We start from the raw sequence: 24,361 nt of genomic DNA on the forward strand, positions 1-24,361 counted from the left end.
AGCAGGAGAGTGAGTTTGTGTGTGTGGTTTTTGGGAGGGGGGTGAGGGGGTGAGAGAACCTGGATTTGTGCAGGAAATGGCCCAACTTGATTATCATGCACATTGTGCAAAGAGTTGTCACTTTGGATGGGCTATCACCAGCAGGAGAGTGAATTTGTGTGGGGGGGTGGAGGGTGAGAAAACCTGGATTTGTGCTGGAAATGGCCCAACCTGATGATCACTTTAGATAAGCTATTACCAGCAGGACAGTGGGGTGGGAGGAGGTATTGTTTCATATTCTCTGTGTGTATATAAAGTCTGCTGCAGTTTCCACGGTATGCATCCGATGAAGTGAGCTGTAGCTCTCGAAAGCTCATGCTCAAATAAATTGGTTAGTCTCTAAGGTGCCACAAGTCCTCCTTTTCTTATTGCGAAGACAGACTAACACGGCTGTTACTCTGAAACCTGTAATGAGCTTCAATGTAATCTTTAAACTGGCACTTAGTATCAGTTGTAATCCATTTCAATGCACCTTGACATAAGGGACGGGTGGTCACCCTAAGTGCTCTTCTCCTCCTGCTCCCATCAGCAATCCACCCCATCCTTACAGGAGGGGAGGAGGAGCAGAAAGAGCCTGGTAACTCAGGGCAACCCGGCCCCCTCCTCCCCTCCTGTGTGCTGAGGATGACTCCTTTGCTCCCCCCCCCCCCGCAACAGCTTGGCTGGGGGGGAGGGTGAAGAGCCTGTGTAGCTGGCCCCCCTTGCCTGGAGGGGGCAAAGGGGACCCCGCTGCATCCCTTCAGGTCTGGGAATGGGGGGTGAAGAGCCCCTGGAGGAGCAGAGTTGGGGTTGGGGGCAGTGAGCTGATTGTGGTGGGGGCTGGGTGGAGGCAGGGTTAATTGCTGGGCAGGGGCCAGGCAGATGTGGGGGGGGGGTGAGAGCTCCTGCAGCAGGGGCCATAACCCCCCCACCCAGTATGTTTGGGAACAAGGGCAGCACTAGTCGTCGGGCCAGGGTGTTCAGTGAGCAAAAGACACACAAAACCCCATGAGACAGTCTTACCCCTCCGCCCCTCAGTCTCATGATGTTTTTTGCCAATCTCCTGATTCTTTTGCTCTGATTCATGATTTTTGCTCATTTGAGGCTGGCAATGCTGTATGTTCCTCGGTGCCCCAGGCAGCCCCCTCACCAGGGCTGTACGGCTTCCAAGCTGCACTAGCGGCTGGCTGGGGTCCCCCTCCCTATGGCTTCTGACCAATGAGGCGCACAAGAAAGCCCCACGCCTGGTGATGCAGAGGGGCTCCCTGTCCCTGTGTGGGCCTGGGGTAGCTCAGCTTGGAACCCCTAGATCACCAGGGAAAGCTTAGAGTGCCGGGGAAGGACTCATGCCTTGTGGGGGGCAGCAGTGGGGGCAGGCCCTGGATTGCACTGGGTAGCGCCCAGCTTGGGAATCCCCCAATCCCTGCACTTTCCATCTAGCCTCCTGCGTGGGGAGGAGGGTGGAGCCTGTCATTCTACCAGATACAGGAGCTGTCACATGCAGTTTCTGGGAGAGAGACCGGCTGGAGCTGGGCAGGGAAGGGGAGCCGGGGCCAGGGCCCAGGGAAGGAGCAAAGGGGCAGGTGGGAGCTGGGTGAACAGCCGGAGCCAGGTGTGTGGGGCAGGCACGGGGGCTCGGCTGGAGCAGAGTACAGAGGAAGGAACTGGCAGAAGACTGTGGGGCGAGAAGGGAGGAAGTGGGAGACAGTGTCAGGGCTCAACAGGACCTGAGGGACTAGGCTGATCTGGTGCACAGGGAGGGCGCAGGGGGAGCTGGGCGTGCAGGGGGAGCTGGGAGCGCAGAGGGAGCTGAGCGTGCAGAGGGATCTGCGTGCCAGGGCCATCACTGAGGCCAGGTGCCTTGATTACACTTGGTGGATCCCATCAGAGAAGGAGCAGAGGCAGGGACATAAAAGAGGAGCTGGACTGATCCCCTGTCCTCCGTGGACTGACCCCCAGAAGCAGGGGGAGAAGCAGCTCCCTGCTCCAGAGATGCGGAGAACATGGCAGCCCTTTGGGGTCTGGCGGCTGCTGCTCCTGCTGGTAGCGATCCCACTCACACCGGTAAGTGCAGTGCCAAGGCCGCAAAATCTCCCTCCTGCTCCCACCCCAGGCCAGTGCTCCCGGCCGAGGATCCTGGCCGCAGGAGGCAGGGGAGGGCCTGTGATGGGTGGGAGGGGCAGCACCTACGCTGGCAGACGGAGTTGCGTTAGCCACCCACTCTCAGCACTGAGTGGTGTGGTGCCACAGGGCAGCCAGTGCCAGATTGGCTTCCATTTCTGTGCCTACCAGTCCCCAGGGCTTAATTTGTGCCAGGGCCTGGCAGTTCATAGCCCCAGCACCTCTGGGCCTGGCAGTTCAGAGCCCTGGCACCCCTTTCAGTCCCTCTTGCTGTCCCACAGGGGTTCTTCAGGCTGTTTCCTCCCCAGAGCAGCACTTAAAAGTGGATGAGCAAGGAGAGCAGGGCTCGCCCTGGGGCTCCCCAGTGGGATGGGAGAGGTCTGCATGCCCTGGGGCAGTTCCCCAAGAGCCCTCTGCCAGGCGGGGCCTGCCCCGCTCTCTGATTCAGTTGCCCACTGTCCCCTCCCTGGGCATTCTGGAGCAGGTTGCAGTGATGGGCTAGCTGGGAAGTCTCTGAAATACCAGCTCAGCAGCAGGTTTGGAGCCGGACAGGCAAAGAGACACTTTCAGTTTCGCCCTGCAGTGCGCAGAGAGTCTTCTCTTTCAAGGAACAAAAGACTTCCCCCTCCCCTGCCCCACCCCACTAGAGAGGTGATGAGCCCGGAGCTGGGCTTGCCAGGGCTAGGTGCGCGCCGGGGGCTCTGAGCCAAGGCTGCCCCTTTGTGCGCTGGCTAATGTGATGATGGTGAAGTGAGGCGGAATTCACTGGATGGAAACAAACCTACCGCTAACGTCTCAGGCAGGGGCTGCCAGCAACGTCCCAGTGAGCTCGGGAGCCGCTGGCCCCTGGGCCCAAGGGAGGGGGTGGAAGGAGTGGGGCAGTGAGTAGCAGCTGGCACTGCCAGGCTCCTACAGAAAGCCTGTACTGGCAGCTGCTTCTGCCCTCTCTGGAGGCAAGCCCTCTGCTCCTGCCTGAATTACTCCTGACCCTCCCCAGGGACTTCGGGAGTCATAACTTGAGACTCCTTTGACCCCATCTCTCATCTGATCCCCATCCTGGAAGTACCTGGGCATCTTGTAGACTGTAATGTATTTAGCCTCACCCTCCCATCCCCACCCCGGGGGCCAGCAAGGGTGTTCTCCCCATTGCATAGATGGGAACTAAGGCCCAGAGACACCAAAGCAGGTAGGCTCTGAACTCCCACCTAATTAGGCACCTAATTACCTTTGGCTCTGGGCCAGAGTGACTTGGCCAAGGTCATGCAGGGAGTCTGTTGCAGAGTGGGAAACTGAACACGGGTCTCCTGAGCCCTAGGCTAGCAGCGAAATCCCAGCTTCTTCTGTCCTGTCTGTCCCTGCCTCCCTCCCAGGCAGAGGTACTTGAGTTCACCTGAGCAAAGGACAGCCTCTCCTGTCTCACCCCCCAACCCCGTCAACCTCCATAGCCCTGCCTGGAGGAGGAGCAAACTGGGAGGAGAAGGTTCAGCACAGGCATCCTGCACACCAGAGGGGCGCTGGATGACCGGCTCCACATCAGCCCAGCTCTGCCTGCCAACCCTCCCCACTTCGCCCTTTGGGATGGCCCCCAGGCAGCACCTGCCCGCCCTCCCCCATAGGGGCACAGGATGGGGAAGCACCATGGACCCCCATCCTGCTGGCAGCATCCACCCAGGTCCAGCGCAAAGGACACTACGATTCCAGGGCTGGCCAGGAGAGGGGGATGCTGCAGCAACGGGCATGACTAGCTCTCTATTCTCAGCTTGGTTTGGGCTCCTCAGGCCTTGGGCAGACTCCCCTGGGAGCCAGGACCTGCTTTACTTTTCACACAGTCCCCCTGCTCCTGGGGCCAAGTCCCCCTTGGCCTAAAGCCCCTGCAAGCTGCTGTGGTGGTGGAGAGAGGAACGCCCCTGGGCGAGGGGGGTCCCCCACCTTCCTGTCCCCACCTACTCCCAGGCCCCAGCGCAGGGGGCTGTCAGAGTGGATGGAGCAGGGTAGGAAGAGGGCGTGGGGAGACACACTGCAATCCGGAGAGTCTCTGCTCCTCAGTGTCCATTGGGGCCCTGGGAAGCAGCACATCAGCAAGAGCTGCCCTGACATGCTCTAATGGCACCAGAGCCCGCGTTAGACCCCAAAGGGGCGGCATGAAGGTGCCCCCTTAGCCTCCTCCCCAGACGCCCTGTGAACTGGGGCCCCTGCGTGTGTCAGCACCACAGCTGCCTGCTTTAGGCACAGCCTCACGGTAACCGTGCTGAGCCGAACCATGCTGTAGCCCAGCCCAGCCAGTGCTAATGGGCAGGGTTGTTACCTGCAGGGCCAGGTCTGGAGACCATGGGCCACCTGGAATCTCTGTTACAGGGGCCAACGTGTGGAGCAGGAAGGGCCTTTCTTGGCTCCTGGCTCTGCCTGGCTATTGCTGCTGCTTCATTCCTCAGCGCTGACCCCGACTCTCACGGTGTCCCCATCCCGGAGCCCATAAGGGAGGGCAGGGTCCCAGGCTGGGAACACAGTCAGGTGGTGTGTTGAACGTCTGAACCCTAACCCTGAACCTAGTGCCCCTGGCAACCAGGGACTCCCCTGCCCCCAATTCCCTGGTGCTTCGCCTGCACATTCATCCCCCCAGGGAGCAGACCCTGCCCATCACACTGTAGTGAAGCTGTCTGTGGGGTGCAGATGGGCTCCAGGGGCAGACTGCACCCCCACCCCTTGCCTAGAGATACAGGCACTGCCAAGGGGGGGCCTGGAGTGGAATGGAAGAGGGGGAGAGGAGAGCACTGAATGGAGCCTGCTGTCTCCAAATGGGGCAGATTCTGCAGTGGGGTCAGTGTCTGAATGTGGGGCTCAGGTGTCCTATCTGGGTGCCTGGCGCAGCAGCTAGGAGACCAAACAGCCTGATGGGGCTGTCCCATGTGCCGCTGCAGAGGTGCTCCCTGGCAACCCCATGTGCCTGCTGTGCCCCTTTAGAGCAGGTGGGGAGGAGTGCGGGGGCAGAATCATGGCTCCCCCCCAGCTATGCCAGTCAGCACAGCTGTGGTGTTCTGCTTCGCTGCAACTCTATGTCCCCAGCACACAACTAACACCAGAAGGAAGGCACAGGGAGGGAGCCATGCCATGGAGGCCTGTCTCTGAGGTGCAGTGTCTTACCCATCATGCTTTGCTCAGGGCTGTGACTAAAGGCCCAAGCTAGCTCTTGGGTACCCAAGGCCACTAGACCTGAAAGCAGTCTCTGAGTTCAGGAAAGTCCAATGTGAAGTGCTGTCAGGTCCTCTTAACCCTAACCGTGAAACCTAAGGTCTCTTTGACTCCAACACTAATCCAGCTGGAGTTACTTTAAAATGACCCGAACCCGAACTTTCTCAGTAACCGTAACTCTGCCTCCAGCCAATAACTCTGCTGCCATCCTCACCCTGACCTTTATGTTTTAGTAACAGAGCTGCAGAGGTGACTCACAGTTATGCATGGCTGATGCTGAGAGCTGGGATCACCTCTCTTAGGGTGATTCCCCTGCTCTCCTTTGGCGAGAGAGAATTCAGCCCCTATGCCAAACTATCGCTGTCAGGATGAGGAACCCCAGGAGCAATCACAACAGCGGTTGCTGCCAGCCCTGAGAAATGTGTGCTTGCAACAGCCGCATGTCTAGACTGCACAGCAGAACACGGAGAGCACTAACACATTCCTGGAGGGAGGGCAGTTGTATTGCATTTGCAAATTCCAGCTTGGTTTCCGCACCTGACAATCCCAGCATTAGAGACAGAGAATGTCGCCCCCCCCCCCCCCCACCGCAAAGGGACACTTGCTGAATTACCCCAGGGCAAACTCAGCAGCAGCTCCTTCCCGGAAATGACAGTTGAGAGCAATTGCTAATAGAAAGAGAGAACAATCTTCCGAAGCAAGGCCACTGGGTGCTCGCTGCCTCTAAGACTTGGAGCAGTCGCAGCAGGACGTGTGCATGTAGGTCAAGCAGATGCCATGGTGCTGTACAATGTGGGGAGTCCTTCTAGGGCTGGATCCCACGGGGTGCTCAGCAGCCCCTGGCGGTGCTGAGAAGTCTCAGCTCCCATTGGTTTAGGTGCAAACTGCGGGAGCTCAGCACTGTGCAGGATCAGGCCCGCGATAAGGAAGACCCCCACCTGACTTTCCCCCTCTCTGGAGTCTCTGCACAGCTGGGTTGAGATGAGATCAGAGTGACAGCTCAGCCCAAGCCCCATAGGTCACGTTGTGAGAGCCTGTCGGCTGTCTGCTCAACGTGCTGACACAGGGCTCTGAGCAGGCTCTGAAGCTCTGGAGACAACTTCCATCCCCATGAACAGAGATGGAAAATGCTGAGCTAGTGAAGGATCCAGCCACATATTTTGAACACACCCATCACCATGATGTCTGGGAGCAAACAATTTCACCTGTGCAAACCTCCCAGAAGTCCACAGGGCTTAACTTAATTCTTTATAAGCAAGGCTGGGTTACCTTCCTGATCACTGTAGTCTAATCCCAAAGGACACGTTGCAAGGTGTGGTTCAGCATGATTCAGAGGATCATTGAACTCAACCATTTCCCCTGCCCCCCAAACATTAAACCATGGTTGAGGTTCCATGAACCAGTCCAGCCTCCCGTTCACACATGCAGACCACTGAACCTGAGCATTCACCCACTAGCATACAAAGACCCTGTGACCAAAAGATAGCTATCCACTGCGACTAAACTGTAGCTTCCTCTCAGAACCATGCGCAAGCACTTTATGCCAGCCTCTCAGTCACGCGGAGTTGTGAGAATCTGGTTTTTCACACAGCTGTGCACAAAATTCACCAGTTCCTTCCAGACTACTGGGATCTAGCAAGAGACTCGGAATCTGCCCTGACATGCACACAAAGCACGATACTACCCGCTGCTTCCAGCAGGCAAACAGAAAGGCAGGTTGAGAGCACAGCTGCACCCAGAATATGCAGCACCTGCCTAGTGGGTTTGAACTCCTCGTCCTTGAGTCCTAGGGAGACTGTGTGCTCCCAGAAGCCACCAAGGGAGTACATGAGAGTTCCTGAGAGTGCCCAGCTTTGTACCATAGAAACATGTCCAAACTACAGTATTTTCCTACTGAGCAAAATAATTCCAGGCACTGATAATTAGACAAATATAATGAACATTGACTTAAACAGACCTCTCACACCAGATCATAAAATGACAGCTTTTCTATAAAAGCAGGAATTGTATGTGCCATAATGAACGAGGCAACTGGATGCCACAGAACAAATAATGTACTCAGACTGTAAGCTCTATGCAGAAGGACTGTCTCTTGGTTTGTATTTGGACAGCACCTCACACAATGGCATCCTAGTCCATGGTGATACAACTAATCATGTAGTCAGCTATCCATATTTGCCATGCTAAAAAGGCACATAGTATAAATGCCTGGTCCAACTCCCATTAAAGTCAGCAGAAAGAGGCTTATTATTGATTTAGGTGGAAGCTGGATCTGCCCATAAAATACTAGAGCAGGGGCAGAGTTAAGGTTGTTTGGACGCTGCTCAGAGAGATGGTGTCTCTGTGTGAACTGGAGGCTAGACTGGTGTCAAAACTGTTGATGGAACCTTATGATATCCTTAGTCTTTAATGTTTGAGGGAGTTCATGGCTGTGCTCAGTGGCCCCATATGTCTGCTCCAGAACTGCACACAGCAACCATAACTGTAGCTAAGTTTTTGCATGAGAATTGCCTTTGTTGTTTGTAAAGTAGCATGCCAGGTGCCTCTTGTTTTGAGTGTGTGTGTCTGCAGGAAGCTTGAGCACTGGCTAATGCTTTCTGCGTCGGGGTGCAGAGGTTTTCCTAGAGCAGCTATGATGGTTTAACCCAGGGGTTCCCAAGCCTTTTCTTTCTGAGCCACCCCCACCTCCCAACCATGCTATAAAAACTCCACGGCCCAGCTGTGCCATAACAACTGTTTCTCTGCATATGAAAGCCAGGGATGGCATTAGGGGGTAGAAAGCAGGGCAGTTGCCCAGGGCCTCATGCCACAGGGGGCACTGTGAAACTAAGTTGCTCAGGCTTTGGCTTCAGCCCCAGGTGGTGGGGCTTGGTGCCCCAGGCAGCAGTCCCATGCAGCTGGACTTCAGCTTCCTGCCCTGGGCCCTAGTGAGTCTAACACTGGCCATGCTTGGTGAACCCCCTGAAATCTGCTCACCGCCTCCTAGGGGGCCCCAGACCCTTGGTTGAGAACCATTGGTTTAACCAACTCCTCAGCTCCTCAGTCTCCAGTCCTGGCTCCTTAGCTCTGTCTGCCTCCAGGCCCCAGCCAGTCTCCTTTTTCACTGGCTGCAGCCCACCATAGCTGTACACTCCATTCTCCTCCCTTTGCGAAGGTCTATGGGAGGGAGTCCTGCGCAGCCCGGCTTTCTAAAGTCCCCAAGCAGGTTTCCCTTGTGATGGACCTTAGCCATTCCATGTGGTCAAAAGTGCCTCCACATCAGAACTTCACTGTCTCTGGCTCTGTCCAAACCCCCAGTTCAGCAGCCCCCTTGTCCCAATGACCTCAGCTCCCAGCTCCTGGAATGCTGAGATAGTGATTCAGTGTCCCTGGATACCGCCTGCTGGGAAACGTTTGGAATGTCTGAAATGCTGTACGAAAACCTGCTTAGCAGGATTCAAAGAGGGATTGGACATGTCTATGGATCCCTGAGCTCTCCTGTGTTATCGCAGTTAGTGCTAGCACAGAGCATCCGCAGGGAGCTAAAGACTCCTGCTCTAAGATCTCATAGAATCATAGAAATGTCAGGCTGGAAGGCACTTTGAGAGGTCAAGTCCAGCCCCCAGTGCTGTGGCAGAACCAGCTAAACCTCAACCATCCCTGACAGGGATTTGCCCAGCTTGCTTCCAATAGTTGGGAGTACACTATCTCCCTTGGTGGTCCTAGTTACAACGTTTTCCCTAATAGCTAACCTACACCTCCCTTTCTGCATTATGTCTTGTCCTACCTTCAGTGGAGATGGAGAACAATTGATCACCATCCTACTTATAACAGCCCTTAACACATTGGCAGACTGTTATCAGGTCCCTCCTCAGTCTTCTTTTCTCAGGACAAAACATGCCCAGTTTTCTCAACCTTTCCTCAGAGGTCAGGTTTGCTAAACCTTTGATCATTTTTGTTGCTCTCCTCTGAACTCTCTCCAATTTGTCCACATCTTTCCTAAAGCGTAGTGCCCAGAACTGGATGCAGTACTCCAGCTGGGGCCTCACCAGTGCCGAGTAGAGTGGCAGAATTACCTTCTGTGTCTTACATACAACACTCCTGTTAATACATCTCAGAATTGTATTCGTCTTTTTTGCAGCTGTATCACTTTGACGACTTGCATTCAGTTTGTGGTCCACCACAAGCCCCTGACCCTCTCCAGCACTACTACCACCTACTCAGTTATTCCCCAGTTTGCTGTTGTGCATGTGGTTTTTCCTTACTAAGTCAAGTACTTTCCCCTTGTCTTTATTGAATTTCATCTGGCTGAATTCAGACCAATTCTCCAATTTGTCAAGGTCATTTTGAATTCTAAACCTGTCCTCCAAAGTGCTTGCGACCCCTCCCAGCTTGGTGTCATCTGCAGATTTTATAAGCATATTCTCCACTCCATTATCCAAGTCATTAATGAAAATATTAAATAGTACCGGACTGACCTGTCAGGGACTGACACCCCCACCCCGGGACCCCATTAGATACACCCTCCCAATTTGACAGCAAACCATTGGTAACTACTCTTTGAGTACTTGTGGCACCTTAGAGACGAACCAATTTATTTGAGCATAAGCTTTCGTGAGCTACAGCTCACTTCATCGGATGCATACTGTGGAAACTGCAGAAGACGTTATATACACAGAGACCATGAAACAATACCTCCTCCCACCCCACTCTCCTGCTGGTAATAGCTTATCTAAAGTGATCACTCTCCTTAATTACCAGCAGGAGAGTGGGGTGGGAGGAGGTATTGTTTCATGGTCTCTGTGTATATAATGTCTTCTGCAGTTTCCATGGTATGCATCCGATGAAGTGAGCTGTAGCTCATGAAAACTTATGCTCAAATAAATTGGTTCATCTCTAAGGTGCCACAAGTACTCCTTTTCTTTTTGCAAATACAGACTAACACGGCTGTTACTCTGAAAACTACTCTTTGAGTATGTTCTTTCAACCAGTTGGGCACCCACCTTATAGTAATTTCATCGAGAGCACATCTCCCTAGTTTACTTATGAGACCGTCATGCGGAACTGTGTCAAAAGCGGCACTAAAATCAAGGTATATCACGGCTACTGCTTCCCCCCCACACACTAGGTCATTGATCCTATCAAAGAAGGAAATTAAGTTGGTTTGACAAATCTATGCTGGGTGTTCCTTATAACTGTATTATCCTCCAGGTTCTTACAAATTGATTGTTTAATAATTTGCTCCATGTTTGCGCTTCTCTAGTCTTCTGAGACCTCTCCCATCCTCCAGGACTTCTCAAAGATAATTGCTAAAGGCTCCGAGATTTGCTTTGGCTAGTTTCTGAAGTAACCTAGGATTAATTTCATCAGGTCCTGCTGACTTGAATACATCCCACTTATCCAAATATTCTTTAACCTGTTCTTTATGTATTTTGGCTTGCATTCCTTCCCCTTGGTTGTCAATATTAATTTTTAATAAATATATTTGTGAGTCTCTAAGGTGCCACAAATACTCCTGTTCTTTTTGCGGATACAGACTAACACAGCTGCTACTCTGAAACCTGTCAATATTAATTGTGTTGAGTATCTGGTCACAATTAACTTTTTAGTGAAGCCTGAAGCAGAATAGGCATTAAGCACCTCAGCCTTCTTGATGTCAATTATTAGTTTTCCTAAGTAGAGGACCTACATTTTCCTTTGTCTTTCTCTTGCTCCTAATGTATTTAAAGAACCTCTTCTTGTTGCCTTTTATGTTCCTGGCTGGGTGTAATTCATTTTGTGCCTTAGCCTGTCTGATTTTGTCCCTACATACTGGTGCTGTTCTTTTATACCCCTCCTTATCAATTTGGCCATGTTTCCACTTTTTGCACAGTTTCCTTTTTCATTTTAAAAGTCATTAATGAAATTTCTAATTGTTTCTAATTGTTAGGGATTATGATGAGATCTTCCTGGGGGCAGATTATCCCACATGTGCTAGGGAGGGATCTCCAACGCCTTTCTCTGAACCATCTGCTGCTGGTGCTGTCAAGAGACAGCATACTGGACTGGGTGGACTTCGGCTCAGATCCAGTCTTGCAATGCACATGTTCCTGTGTAAAACTCAAAAGAAATGAATACTACTTGAAGAGGTGAAATAATTGACCTTATTGACCGCCTGTCCTGCCGTGTGAGTGGCTAATGGCTAGGCCAACACACTAGCTATAGAAACAGAACAGGAGAAAGTCAAATGGAGTCACACTGCAGAACCAATTAGCAGATGTCCATATGGCCTTAGACCATCTTCCTTTCAGTTTCTGCTGAGTGCAAGGGCTAATTCACTATCTATCTATCTATCTATCTATCTATCTATCTATCTATCTATCTATCTATCTATCTATCTATCTATCTATCTATCTATCATCTCAAGTACTTCTATTATTACTGTTACCATAGTATCTGAGTGCCTCATGCTCTGTACCATATTGACCCTCAATTTGAGGCATGGCAGGGCTAATCTGGGCACTCAGTTTGAGACACCTAAGGACTGATTTCCGAAGCACTGAACCCTGGCCTCTCTGACATCATGGGAGCTGTGGATGCTTTAGTGCCTCTGAAACACTGGGCCTGAGGTGTCTTGGTTGAGGGGGCAGAATTCTTGGACATTTTTCAAACATTGGCCTTACTCTTTTTGAACCTCAGTTCTCCCACTGTAAAAATAGATGGGGAAAAATCAGGGCAATCATATTAATAAAGATGCAAGTGCCCAAGGAGGTTGAATGGGCATTTCCTATCTTCTGCGTGCTTAACTTCGCAACCTGCCTACTGTTCTCTCCTTTGGCGCAGAGCAGATTTTGTGAATTGCTTTGGGAGGCTTAGGGATGTGGGAGGCTATGTAACTGTACAATCTCATTAAAGGTTTATAACCTTCCTGTCCTTTAAAAATATGTACCAGCAATGGACTTTCCTGGAATGATCCTGAAATCCAAATGTGTCTGAGCGTTCTCTCCCAGATGTCTCGCTATCCTGTACATTCAGCACTTGTCCAGATGACAGAGGCTGAAACTTTAATGAATCCCCTGTGCCTGCACTGCAGAGACACTTTCCCACTGGTTTGTCTTGGAATAAGAGAAAGGTTTTGCCTTCCTACAACCACGCAGGTGTCTCCTCTTCAAATCTGTTAAAATGGACAGGACCAAGAACTAGGAAATCTATTGCAGGGAACAACCCTGTCCTGGCTGACAGAGGAGTGCAAGAGACATGTCCTAATAGTTTTTTCTGTCTCTAATACATTTTGTTCTCTTGTTCTGTTTCAAATACTTTGCTGTCTGTCCATCCCCCGCACCCCCGTCCCCCCGGTAAGGGGCTCAAATGGCTCCATATTGAAAGCACAGTTCGTCTGTATGGCACCATGGATCTCAGAGGAGACTTCTTAAACACAGTGCTGATAATAGCTCACCTTAATTGATCACTCTCGTTATAGTGTGCATGGCAACACCCATTTTTTCATGTTCTCTGTGTATATATATATCTTCCTACTGTATTTTCCACTGCATGTATTCAGTGAAGTGGGTTTTAGCCCACGAAAGCTTATGCTCAAATAAATTTGTTAGTCTCAAGGTGCCACAAGGACTCCTCGTTCTTTTTGCTGATACAGACTAACACGGCTACCACTCTGAAACCTGTCAGAGAGGATTGTAAATGATGATTGCCATTTTTGCCATGTTTGTTAACAGTATTCACCAGGCAAAAACCGTAAAGCGTATGACAAAATCAGGGCTAACAGGTGCACCGCGAGGACTGCCTGGGGCTGGGGCTAGCGGAAATATGACACACAGGAATATTTTGTCCTTGAACAGAAGGCACAGGTGTGTTAAGAGTGAAAGCCCTTTAACACCCTGTGTTCTGGTGTCTGTGCATTTCCTCTTGAAGGTGCAGACGACCCACCCGGAGTGCTCCATCATTCTGCATTTACAGGAACGAGAGGCTGAGTGTCTGGAAACAATCAGGAGTGAAAACCAAAGCAACGAGTCTCCAGAGCCTTCCAGCTGGAAAGGTGAGTGAGTTCCAGCACCACTGGGCATTCCTGAAGCCTCTCTGACAGGGGCGAGGTCTCTAGTGGAGAAGGGAGGGACTTGATTCCAATGCTTAACAAATGCTTGGGGAAAAGAAAGCCTCAGTGAAAGTTTCACCAACACTGGCCCCTGGGTGAAGATTTGCAGTATACGTTGGAAACTCCAACAAAGCCTCCAGAAAAGCAGGGTGAAACAGACTTGACATTCCAGATATTTTAAAGTAAAAGAACCAAGGATCTTATAGTGCTGATTTTTAACTCCTTAAACTTCAACAAGGACAAGTGCAGAGTCCTGCACTTAGGACAGAAGAATCCAATGCACCGCTACAGACTAGGGACCAAATGGCTCGGCAGCAGTTCTGTAGAAAAGGGCCTAGGGGTTACAGTGGACGAGAAGCTGAATATGAGTCAACGGTGTGCCCTTGTTGCCAAGAAGGCCAATGGCATTTTGGGATGTATAAGTAGGGGCATTGCCAGCAGATCGAGGGACGTGATCGTTTTCCTCTATTCCCCACATTGGTGAGGCCTCATCTGGAGTACTGTGTCCAGTTTTGGGCACCACAGTACAAGAAGGATGTGGAAAAATTGGAAAGAGTCCAGCGGAGGGCAACAAAAATGATTAGGGGACTGGAACACGAGTTATGAGGAGAGGCTGAGGGAACTGGGGATGTTTAGTCTGCAAAAGAGAAGAGTGAGGGGCGATTTGATAGCTGCTTTCAACGACCTGAAAGGGGGTTCCAAAGAGGATGGCTCTAGACTGTTCTCAGTGGTAGCAGATGACAGAACAAGGACTAATGGTCTCAAGTTGCAGTGGGGGAGATTTAGGTTGGATATTAGGAAAAAAGGGTGGTGAAACACTGGAATGCGTTACTTAGGGAGCTGGTGGAATCTCCTTCCTTTGAAGTTTTTAAGGTCAGGCTTGACAAAGCCCTGGCTGGGATGATTTAATTGGCGATCGGTCCTGCTTTGAGCAGGGGGTTGGACTAGATGACCTCCTGAGGTCCCTTCCAACCTTGATATTCTGTGATTCTATGATTCTTAGGAGAAAGAAAGCATTTATTTGCTCTTGGATTTGGGTTCAAGTGTTCATGTTCTGCTTTTTAAACAAACACTGCAAACCAGGCGGTAGGAGGCAGTAAAAGCATCTGTCTGTCTACTGCAGAGAGGGTAGGGTGCATAGACAGGTGCCCTTTAACCTCCAGACCATGGGCGGCAGGTGAAGCTTCCACTCCGGGAGGCTAGCTTCCCATCCCACCTCTTCCACCCATGGCCCCGCCCCACCCCAGGCTCCACCCCTTTCCCCACTTGGCCCCCTCTCCGCTCACTGTGTGCGTCCCTCCTCTCCGCCCAGGGCTGATTGTTCCAGCATTTGTTTGCTAGCAAGGATTAAAACATGAACAGCTGTACTAGTATATTGGGCTGGTTACATTATTTATAGTTTTCAGAGTAGCAGCCTGTTAGTCTGTATCCTCAAAAAGAAAAGGAGGACTTATGGCACCTTAGAGACTAACAAATTTATTTGAGCATAAGCTTTCGTGAGCTACAGCTCACTTCATCGGATGCATGCCGTGGAAAATACAGGGGGGAGATTTTATATACACAGAGAACATGAAACAATGGGTGTTACCATACACACTGTAATGAGAGTGATCAGGTAAGGTAAAAAGAAAAGGAGGACTAGTGGCACCTTAGAGGCTAACCAATTTATTTGAGCATAAGCTTTCGTGAGCTACAGTTTCATCGGATGAAGTGAGCTGTAGCTCACGAAAGCTCATGCTCATATAAATTGGTTCATCTCTAAGGTGCCACAAGTCCTCCTGTTCTTTTTGCGAATACAGACTAACACGGCTGCTACTCTGAAACAGGTAAGGTAAGCTATTACCAGCAGGAGAGAAAAAAAGCCAACACCTTTTGGAGTGATAATCAAGGTGGGCCATTTCCAGCAGTTGAAAAGAACGTGTGAGGAACAGTAGGAGGGGGGGAATAAACATGGGGAAATAGTTTTACTTTGTGTACCCATCCACTCCCAGTCTCTATTCAAGCCTAAGTTAATGGTGTCCAGTTTGCAAATTAATGGTAATGTGTGCATTGCAAACCTGCCTGGTGTGTGCTACTATGTTCACCTTCATCCCCAATGGGCAGCCAGGCCAGTGACCCTCAGGGCAGCGGGGCCCCACTCCCTCCCCGCCCCGCTCACCCAGGCAACCCAAACACAACAGTCCCAACCTGCGCTCTGGCTGGATGCCTGCACGCACGCACCACCTGCCCCTTCAGTGCTCACACTCGCCATTGCCTCGGGCGAGCCCTTCCCGGAAGGGAGCTGCTGCCTTGGGGCAGATGGGAGGTGAGTGGGGCCCAAAGCCGGGGCATGCATTGACCCTGGGGCGGGGATGTCCAGAGCCATTATGGGGGGTTAGGGATAGTACCACGCAGGGATCTGTCCACTCCATGTGTGTGAGAGTGGGGAGCTGTGTCTCCTCCTGCTGGGTGTTTGGGGGAGCTTTGGTTCCCCTCTGGTCTGTGGGGTGTGCTCTGCTCCTAACCTGTCACTCTAGCTGCCCCCCCCCACTGTTTTTGTGTAGGGGGCTCTGTCCCTGGCCATCCCCCCATCAGTGTGTCTGTTCAGAGAGGGCTCTATCCCAGCCCCTCAGTGGATGTGTAGATTGGAGGAAGGATTTTCTCTGTGACTGCTCCCTCCAGTGTGGTTTTTATGGGGGTGGAGTGCTGGAGAGGAGCAGCCAGGCAGTGGCGGGCTGAGAACGCTGAGCTTTTATATGCGCCATACAGGTTCCAGGGCGGCTGAGGAGGTGGTGTCTGCTACTCAGCTTCCCAGGATCATCAGCAATCTCCCTGGGGAATCCAAGGGACCCGGGAAGCTGAGTAGCAGATACTGCCTCTTCAGCAGCCCGGGAACCTGCATGGCGCATGATAAATAAGCAAAATCTTCCGGCAGAAGCCCACTCCCAGGAGGGAGGGGAAGAGGCGGGGCCACCATGGCCCAGGGGTCTGGCGGCAGGGTCAGTGGTGGCTGCACCAGGGCAGGCTTAGCCCCTCCTGGCCTATTATACCCACCGCCCATGCCCCGGACCCCAGCTCTGTTCCTTGCTCTGGGGACAAGATCTGGCATGTCTGCAGTCCCTTCTCACCAATCCTTCCTCGCACTGGAGCACGGATGCTCACACTTTCTTGGCCTGGGGCGCTAGTCACGGTGACAGTGTCTCAGGGTGGTGCTAACCCAGAGGGGATTTTACTCACGTCAAGGCATATTCTCATCCCACCCCATCCCTGTGGTTCCGAGCGCCTTGCAGTTGTGCACTACGTGACATGACTAACCTCTGTCCCATGTAGTTCGTCCCCTCCCCATGTGGATAGCAGGAGGGAGGTGGAGTGGGTCGTTCTGGTAGGCCTTTGTTTCAATGTGTCCATGCTGCTGTACGTGTGTCAGAGAAGGCCGGTCAGAGAGGCGTGGCTGGTGTTCAGACCAGGAGGTGGGGAGGTTTCTCTCCTCTGGGAGTTCATTCCAGAGTCTTGGGCTGGCCCCCGAGAGCATTCAAGCTTCCCCCTTGGGGCAGAAAGTTCTGTGGGACCAAAGTAGCAGAGCTATCCTGTGCTGTCTTCATCCCAGAGCTCTCAGCTCTTGTGGATATGCTGGTCCCAGGCCCTGTAGCGCCTTGAAGGTAGGGACTGAGACCTTGAACTTGACTTGCTGTTCTGTGGGAAGCTGATGTAAGAAGCACAGGATTGAGATAGCCCATGTGGCTGAGGAGACGCACTGCAGGACTCTGTGCTAGCTGGAGGATGGCATGGGGACCAAGGGGGAGAAAATACATTTGGGAGGAGGACAATCAAGAGGAACATTGGACTGTGAACAAGCCGATATGAGCAAGAGCCTCACAATCTACTCTGTTACTAGTATTACAACAGCTGCAGCTGAGCCCAGGGCCCTATTGTGCCAGGCGCTGCATGGGGTGAGACGCAGGCCCTGCTCCGGCGAGCTCACGGTCTGAACCAACAAAGAGCGGGAGGAGAGCCAGAGACAAAGCAACTTGCAGCAGGTCACCCAGCAGCAAAGCCAGGCTGAGAACGCGAGTCTCTGCAGTACTGCCCCGTGCACCAGATCACACGGCCCCTAGCGAGCAGTGTGAACTCAACCAGCAGAAGCCCCAGCCCTGCAAACTAACCCAGGCCAAAGGCTGCAGAACATTTTAGGCTCAGAAATGGGGAAGTGGGGGGTCTGTCCTGGGGTTGCACAGAGAATAAGGGTGAGATCTGAAAGAGAAATTCCTAAAATGACCTCACTGGCTTCTCCAGAAAGGGCCCTGAAGTTCCTCTATTATGAGCTGGATAAAAATTAGATACATTCCTCAGTGTCAGCAAGAGCTCTGGCCTTTTTCCTCTGGGTTTCCACATGGCGGATTCTCTACCCCCAGACAGAGCCTCATTTGGCTCCGACCTCCCCCGCCTTCCTTTGTCATCAGTGGGGTGGTTGAGCTCCTCCAGTTCCTGCCCTCAGGGAGGGAGAGTCACGCGGGTGACGGCCTTGTACAATGGGTGTACAGAAGAGGAAAATCGTGGTCTGGTGTGAATGTCAGAAAGTTGCCTGCTGAGCCAGAAACGGCCAGACTGCTTGGGGCCTCTCTGAGTGAGCCCAGCCTATGCCTAGAGCGAAGAAGGTGAAAGGCCAAAAGGAAATGCAGCCTCCTGAATCCATCTGGAGCTGACAAGAATCCAAAATATGATCCACTGTTTAGGCAGATTTATTCCTAACCTGTCAGCAGCGCTGCGGCCTGTGAATGACCTCCTGGGGCCGTGTACTCCAGCACAGCTCATTGCAGGGAGACAGCTGAGGACACAGATTCCCAGCTCAGACCACAAGCGCTTCCCTGTGGGTCATATTAAAACCATGTCCTGCAGCCTGGCACAGCCCTACACCACATCCCACAGCCTGACATTGATCGACACTACGTCCTGCTGGCTGACTGACCCTTACGCCATATCCCGCAGGTCAACACAGCCTCATGCCATGTCCCAAAGCTTGACACAGCCCTACGCCACGCTATGCAGCCTGACACCGACCGACGCCACGTCCTGCAGGCCGACTCAGCCTTATGCCGTGTCCCAGAGGCCTACTCAGCCTTACGCCATGTCCCAAAGCCTGACACAGCCCTACGCCATGTCCCGCAGGCTGACACTGACTGATTGACGCCACATCCCGCAGGTCACCACAGCCCTACGTCACGTCCCGCAGGCTGACACAACCCTGCACCACGTCCCGCAGCCTGACTCCGATCGACACCATGTGCTGCTGACTGACTGAGCCTTATGCCACATTCCGCAGGCCGACACAGCCCTACGCCATGTTCCATGGGCTGACACAACCCTGCACTATGTCCCGCAGCCTGACATAGCCCTACGCCACATCCTGCGGGCCGACTCAGCCCTATGACACGTCCTGAAGGCTAACACAGCCCTACGACACGTCCTGCAGCCTGACACAGCCTTACACCATGTCCTGCAGCCTGACACAGCCCTACGCCACGTCCTGCAGGCCAACTCAGCCCTATGCCACGTCCTGCAGGCCAACTCAGCCTTACACCATGTCCCGCAGCCTGACACAGCCCTACGCCACGTCCTGCAGGCCAACTCAGCCCTATGCCACATCCTGCAGGCCAACTCAGCCTTACGCCATGTCCCACAGGCCGACACAGCCCCATGCCACATCCCACAAGCTGACCAAAGAGGGAATGTTGTCTCCAAAGGGCACTTCCCTGAAAGCAGTGAGACCAGGGCACTGTCCTGAGCTGCATACTGGTGAGAGATGGTGGATGATGCTTCCCCTCATACAGAGCTATTTAAGGTTGCCAGGGTCCGGTTTTCAACCAGAATGCCTGGTTGAAAAGGGACCCTGGCAGCTCTGGTCAGCACTGGACCAGTCCAGTCAGTGGCGCAGCACGGCTAAGGCAGGCTCCCTGCCTGCCGTGACTCCACACAGCTCCTAGAAGCAGCGGCATGTTCCCTTGCACTCCGAAGGGGCAGCCAGGGGGCTCTGCACCATGGCTAATGGGAGTTGCTGGGGTGGTGCCTATGGACAGGGCAGTGTGCAGAACCACCTGGCTGCGCCTCGCGTAGGAGCCAGAGAAGGGACATGCTTCTGCTTCCAGGAGCTGCTTGAGGTAAACGCCACCCGGAGCCTGCACCCCTCACCCCCTCCCGTGCCCCAGCCCCCTGCCCAAGCCTTGATCCCCCTCCCACCCTCTGAATCCCTCAATCCCACCCTTCAGCACCCCAAAACCCTCATCCCCAGCCCCACCCCAGAGCCCACACCCCCAGCCAGCGTCCTCACCCCCTCCCATACCCAAAGCCCCTGAGCCAGCCCAGTGAGAATGAGCAAGTGAGTGAGGATGGAGAGAGCGAGCGACAGAGAGGTGGGGAGAGGAGTAAGCAGGGGGTGGGGCCTCAGATAAGGGACAGGGCAGGGGCCGGGCCTTGGAGGAGGGGTGTGGCAAGGGTGTTCAGTTTTGTGCGAGTAGACAGTTGGCAACTCTAGAGCTAATTCCAGATGTCAGAGATGAGAACCATTGAGACCGAGCCACAGGAACATTCAGGAAAGAGAGGAGACACCTGCCCTTCATCCTGGGCTTAGGAGATGGTGCTGGGCAGCTCTCTGTTCCTGGTTCAACATCACCCAGAGGCTTGAATGGTTCACAGGGGCTAGTGGCGCCCAGCTCAGCCTGTCCATGTACCCTGCTAGGCCTGCTGCAGGGGCTGAGGGGGGTTGCCTCCTTGGTTCTAGCTTTGACCCCCCCAGCACAGACCAGTGTAGCCTCAGGCCTGTGACCCAGATGCCATGGTCTCTGGGCCTTGCTGCAGCCAGGAAATAGCTGAGGTGCAGAGTTGCCCCAGCCATGCCTCCTCCTGCCTCCAAGCTGCCCCCGCCTTCCTCTGGCCAAGCTGCCATCTGCCCCAGGATGCCCCCGTTGTGTGTGGGGTTTCTGCAGGGCCTGCACAGAGCTGGAGGGGCATTTACTGGGGGGCTGAGTGGCTGCTTTGTGTCCCCTTGGCCCTGGCGGAAGGGGGCTGCAGCGCAGCCGTGGGTGGAGAGCAGCAGCAGCTGTGCAGGCAGCATCTGGGGAGACAGGGTGCCTTTGTTTGTCACTAGGTGAGTGAAGCCGAGTTAACTCCACTCGGATAAGCCTGCTGTAATTGATGCTCCGGTGCCTGTTTTTGTGTCGAGGGAGAGGGGGCTCCCAGAGTCTGCTCTGCAAATGGCAAAGAGGGGGAATCTAGAAACACAAAGAGTGCCTAGTATAAATAGCTCATGCTAGTCCCCTCCCCCACTGCACCCCCAAGGGCTCACCCTGGGATCACCCTGGATGGAAAGGGGAGAATAGCCCAGCTGGGGGTGGCTTCCTTGGGGGCTCCGCTCCCTAACAAAGCTCCAGGGGTGCTGTGTCCTGGGTTAGTTCCTCTGTCATGGATGCTTGGCACTGCCGCGGCCAATCCCGTTTGGCTCAGTGAGGGGTCCATCCCCTGATTGCCTCACCAGGCTGACAGATGAGGGCAGCGCCTTGGGGGAGTATTGCCAGGCTCTGCTCAGCAGTGTCTGGGTGCCTGCCATGACTGGCCTATGCAGCTCACCCACAAGCTTCGTGCTCAGCACTGTGCCTTGCCTCGCGGACACAATCTGTCTATGTAATGGGGCCGGCTGGGTGGGAGCGTGTGGTGCTGATGCAGGCACTGGGATCTTAGTGATTTCTGACCCCTGCTAATGGAGTGGGCATTAGTGAGGGGCCCCCAGAGTGGAGAGGGCTAACCGGGCAAAGGGCCCACCCTTCCCCGAGTCTCGTATCACTGAATGACACATGCTCACACATGCATGCATGTATGCTTACACACAAGTGCACACGCATGCATATACAGAAACACGTGAACATAAGTGCATGCACACATGACACACAGACACAGACACACAGTGTTTGTCTGAGTTCATTGTCTCCTCTCCTTCCTTAACCATCCTCCCATCACTCACAGAACAAAGACCAGGCTTATTACGGCAACAAACCTGTCAGCCTTCGCTTACTTGCCCACTGCCTTCATTGCTCCCTGGTGCTCTCCCCTCCCAGCTGTGCAGGCTCTTGGTGGCCGAAGGAAGTGCTGCAGCCGCTTGAAGGGCAGTGATGTCATGGAGAAGGGTCCTAGACAGATGGAGGGGAATTCCTAGGCTCTGTCAGAGCTGCCCCCCTCCCCACCGGATCCTGCTGAACCCTCCCTGCCCAGATTGCCAGTTGCAGGGCTTATGACCCTTCCGAGAAGCAGTGTATCTGCCTTTGGCACAGACCGGATTGCATCCAATGGCAGGAGCTCAGAAATCACCATCCCTGGCCAGAGCCAAGGCCCAGCCACTCAGGCTCCTGTGCCCAACAGCGCCCACAGCTGGATGTGATGGGATCCCCAGGGTGCAGCCTAGGATGGTGGGACTGTTGTGCCCCCTAAACTCTCCAGCCTGGCTGTCTCTCACAGTGCCTTGCTAGTGACCAGCAGCAAACCCCTCCAGGCACTGTGATCAGTCAGCACATCTGCATGTGGAGCCCCACACCCAGCTACATTGCATGAATGCTCCCAGAGCCACTCATGAATCACACAGAGAAAGGTACCAGCCAAATCCCCGCAGCTCCCAGCACTGTACCTCAGGAATACACCATCTTGCACTGCTCAAGACAAGCAATGCAGATTTATTAAGTGGTTCATCACTTCATCAAAGGAAAGTGGATATGCACCAGCCTTTGCAAACCTGAGCAGATTTACCGCACACTTCAGGCAAACTCACTGGTAAAGATAAACAGTTAAACAAATGTATTGACTACAAAAGATAGATTTTAAGTGATTATAAGTGATAGGCAAAAAGTCAGAATGGTTACCAAAATAAAATAAAGTAAAATATATACCTTTATTCCATGTGCTTGGAGAACACAAATCTAGGCATATCTGGTGGGCATTGCTGAGTCCCCAGGCAAGGTTGAGCAATTCCCTGGGTGTGACCCTATGCAGGTGAGTCATTGAATTGTAGCTCCCTTGCTGGACAATGGCTGTTAATGGTTGTTCAACACCTGCCTGGACGTTGGTTATTCCCCTGGCTATTGTCTTTGGGGAGCTAGTATCTGGGTGCTTCCCAAACCCACAGCATATTTTAGTGACAACCATATAACACAATCTCATAACTTCATATGCATGAATGATACACATATTTAGATGGAACAGTGGGTTTCAGTAGATCATAACCTGTTCTGTGATACCTTACAAGGCATGCTTTGTATGCAATATCACAGTCATATGCAAATGATGAAGATGGAGGTCAAAGGGTGCTTCCCTGGGATGTAGAGTGTCACACAGGGTACAACAGAGGAGGGTGCAAAGACCAAATGGCCCTGGGTGAGCAGACTCTTTCCCCCTCTCCAAATGCCATGGGGCACCCATGATGCTCTGCTCTCCACACACAGCTCAAAGTGTGGCCACTGCCAGCTGGGGAGTCTCTTTGCCAAGTTGTGCTGCCTCCTTCTGGGGTTATGCAGACACTGGTTGGAATAGGGAAAGGAATGCACAGATTGCCCTGTTACTCCCCATTCCCTGCTGCTGCACGGCAAGTCACCCCCCACCATCACAGGCCAAGGAAGGATTTTGGTGGGAGGGTAACCCTTGTAGCAAATTTCTGGTGCAAACCCTCTGCCTGCCATTAACAAGCTGCTGATCCATGCTGCAGAGCTCAGTGTACAACACATGTCTGGCCCTTCATTTTCACTTTTTATTTTCTTTAAAATTTCCTGGGAATTTATCAGTGTTTACTACAAAAATTAAAATACAGGTGAAAATTGGCGCAAACAATTAACTGAGCAGTTTTCTGGGTAAATAGCATTCGCTTTTTCCCAAACTTAAAAAAACCCGCTTATATTCTGAAATATAGTCAGATCCACATTTTCATTTTTGACCCATGTTAGCATGAAAATCAGTTCACTGACTTTTATTTGCTTAACTGTGGATCACCATCCGTGATCTCTGGAGCCAGTATGTGGTGGGCATGTATTGACAACTGTACCTAGACCAGCCTCGAGTCATTCCAGTATGTCTGACTTGAATCTCTGCTCAGGAAGGAGAGGTTCCTGAGCTGCCATCTCTCCTTCCAGAGCTGGGAGCTGGGTCTGAGGAGTTCTGGCATGTCGAACATTTGGGTGAAAATTGAATGAATAATGGCTTTTGTAAAACCTGGGACTTTTTTTGGTAAAAATCAGTAAAAACCGAAAATGAAGCACCTTAAAGAGATGTTACCAACCTCCTCCTGCTTGCCAAGGTCCCAGTGTTGTTAGGAAGAGCTCTGTGCAAAGGGGGCCTTTGTTGAGGCCGCTGGATGCAGAGAGACACCGTGGCTCTCTCTAGCCCCTAGGTGGACTGACAGCCTGCACTTCCCAGTCTCACAACACTGGGCTCCCTAAATCCTGGCCTGAGGGGGTGGGCTGCTGACAGTACAGCAGCAGGTCACCTCTGGATGCCCCTTTAGGTTGATTTAACTGTGCCCGTCTCTCCACTCCCAAATTCCAGAGCTTTCATGGCATGTGCTGAACCGTGAACTCACTGGAGGAATCAGACAGGGGGTGGATCTGACTGATTAAGAAGGGAAAAGCATCCCAACAAAACAGCTCAGGCTGGCTTGGTGGGAAAGGGGGTCAGGAACACAGCCAGTTTAGCCCTGAGCCAGGTGAGCAAGGGGCTAGGAAAGGCCCTTGCCAGCTGCCTGGAACAGGTGTGATGGGGGAGTGCAGGCAGGGCAGAGCTGGTGGGAAGCACTCCAGCGAGGGTAGGAGGTGAAAGCATGTCTGTGGCAGGGACTCTCATAATCAAGGCCATGTCATAGTCGAGAGATGGTATCGTGCACACTGTCCATTCAAAATCATGCAGGTCTTCTCGCCCCACTTGCTTACTGTCATGTGGCCCCATGCCCTTTCCCATAACATG

The 24,361-nt window shown here is 52.8% G+C and overlaps 1 pseudogene; it reads left to right on the forward strand.

Annotated features, from left to right (window-relative positions):
• Nucleotides 1-2,010: 2,010 nt before the first annotated feature.
• Nucleotides 2,011-24,361, forward strand: part of LOC140903742 (vasoactive intestinal polypeptide receptor 1-like) — a 68,217-nt pseudogene continuing 45,866 nt past the window's right edge.

The sequence above is a fragment of the Lepidochelys kempii genome, chromosome 27 (genome assembly GCF_965140265.1).
Source record: "Lepidochelys kempii isolate rLepKem1 chromosome 27, rLepKem1.hap2, whole genome shotgun sequence".
In the NCBI taxonomy this organism is placed as follows: domain Eukaryota; kingdom Metazoa; phylum Chordata; order Testudines; family Cheloniidae; genus Lepidochelys; species Lepidochelys kempii.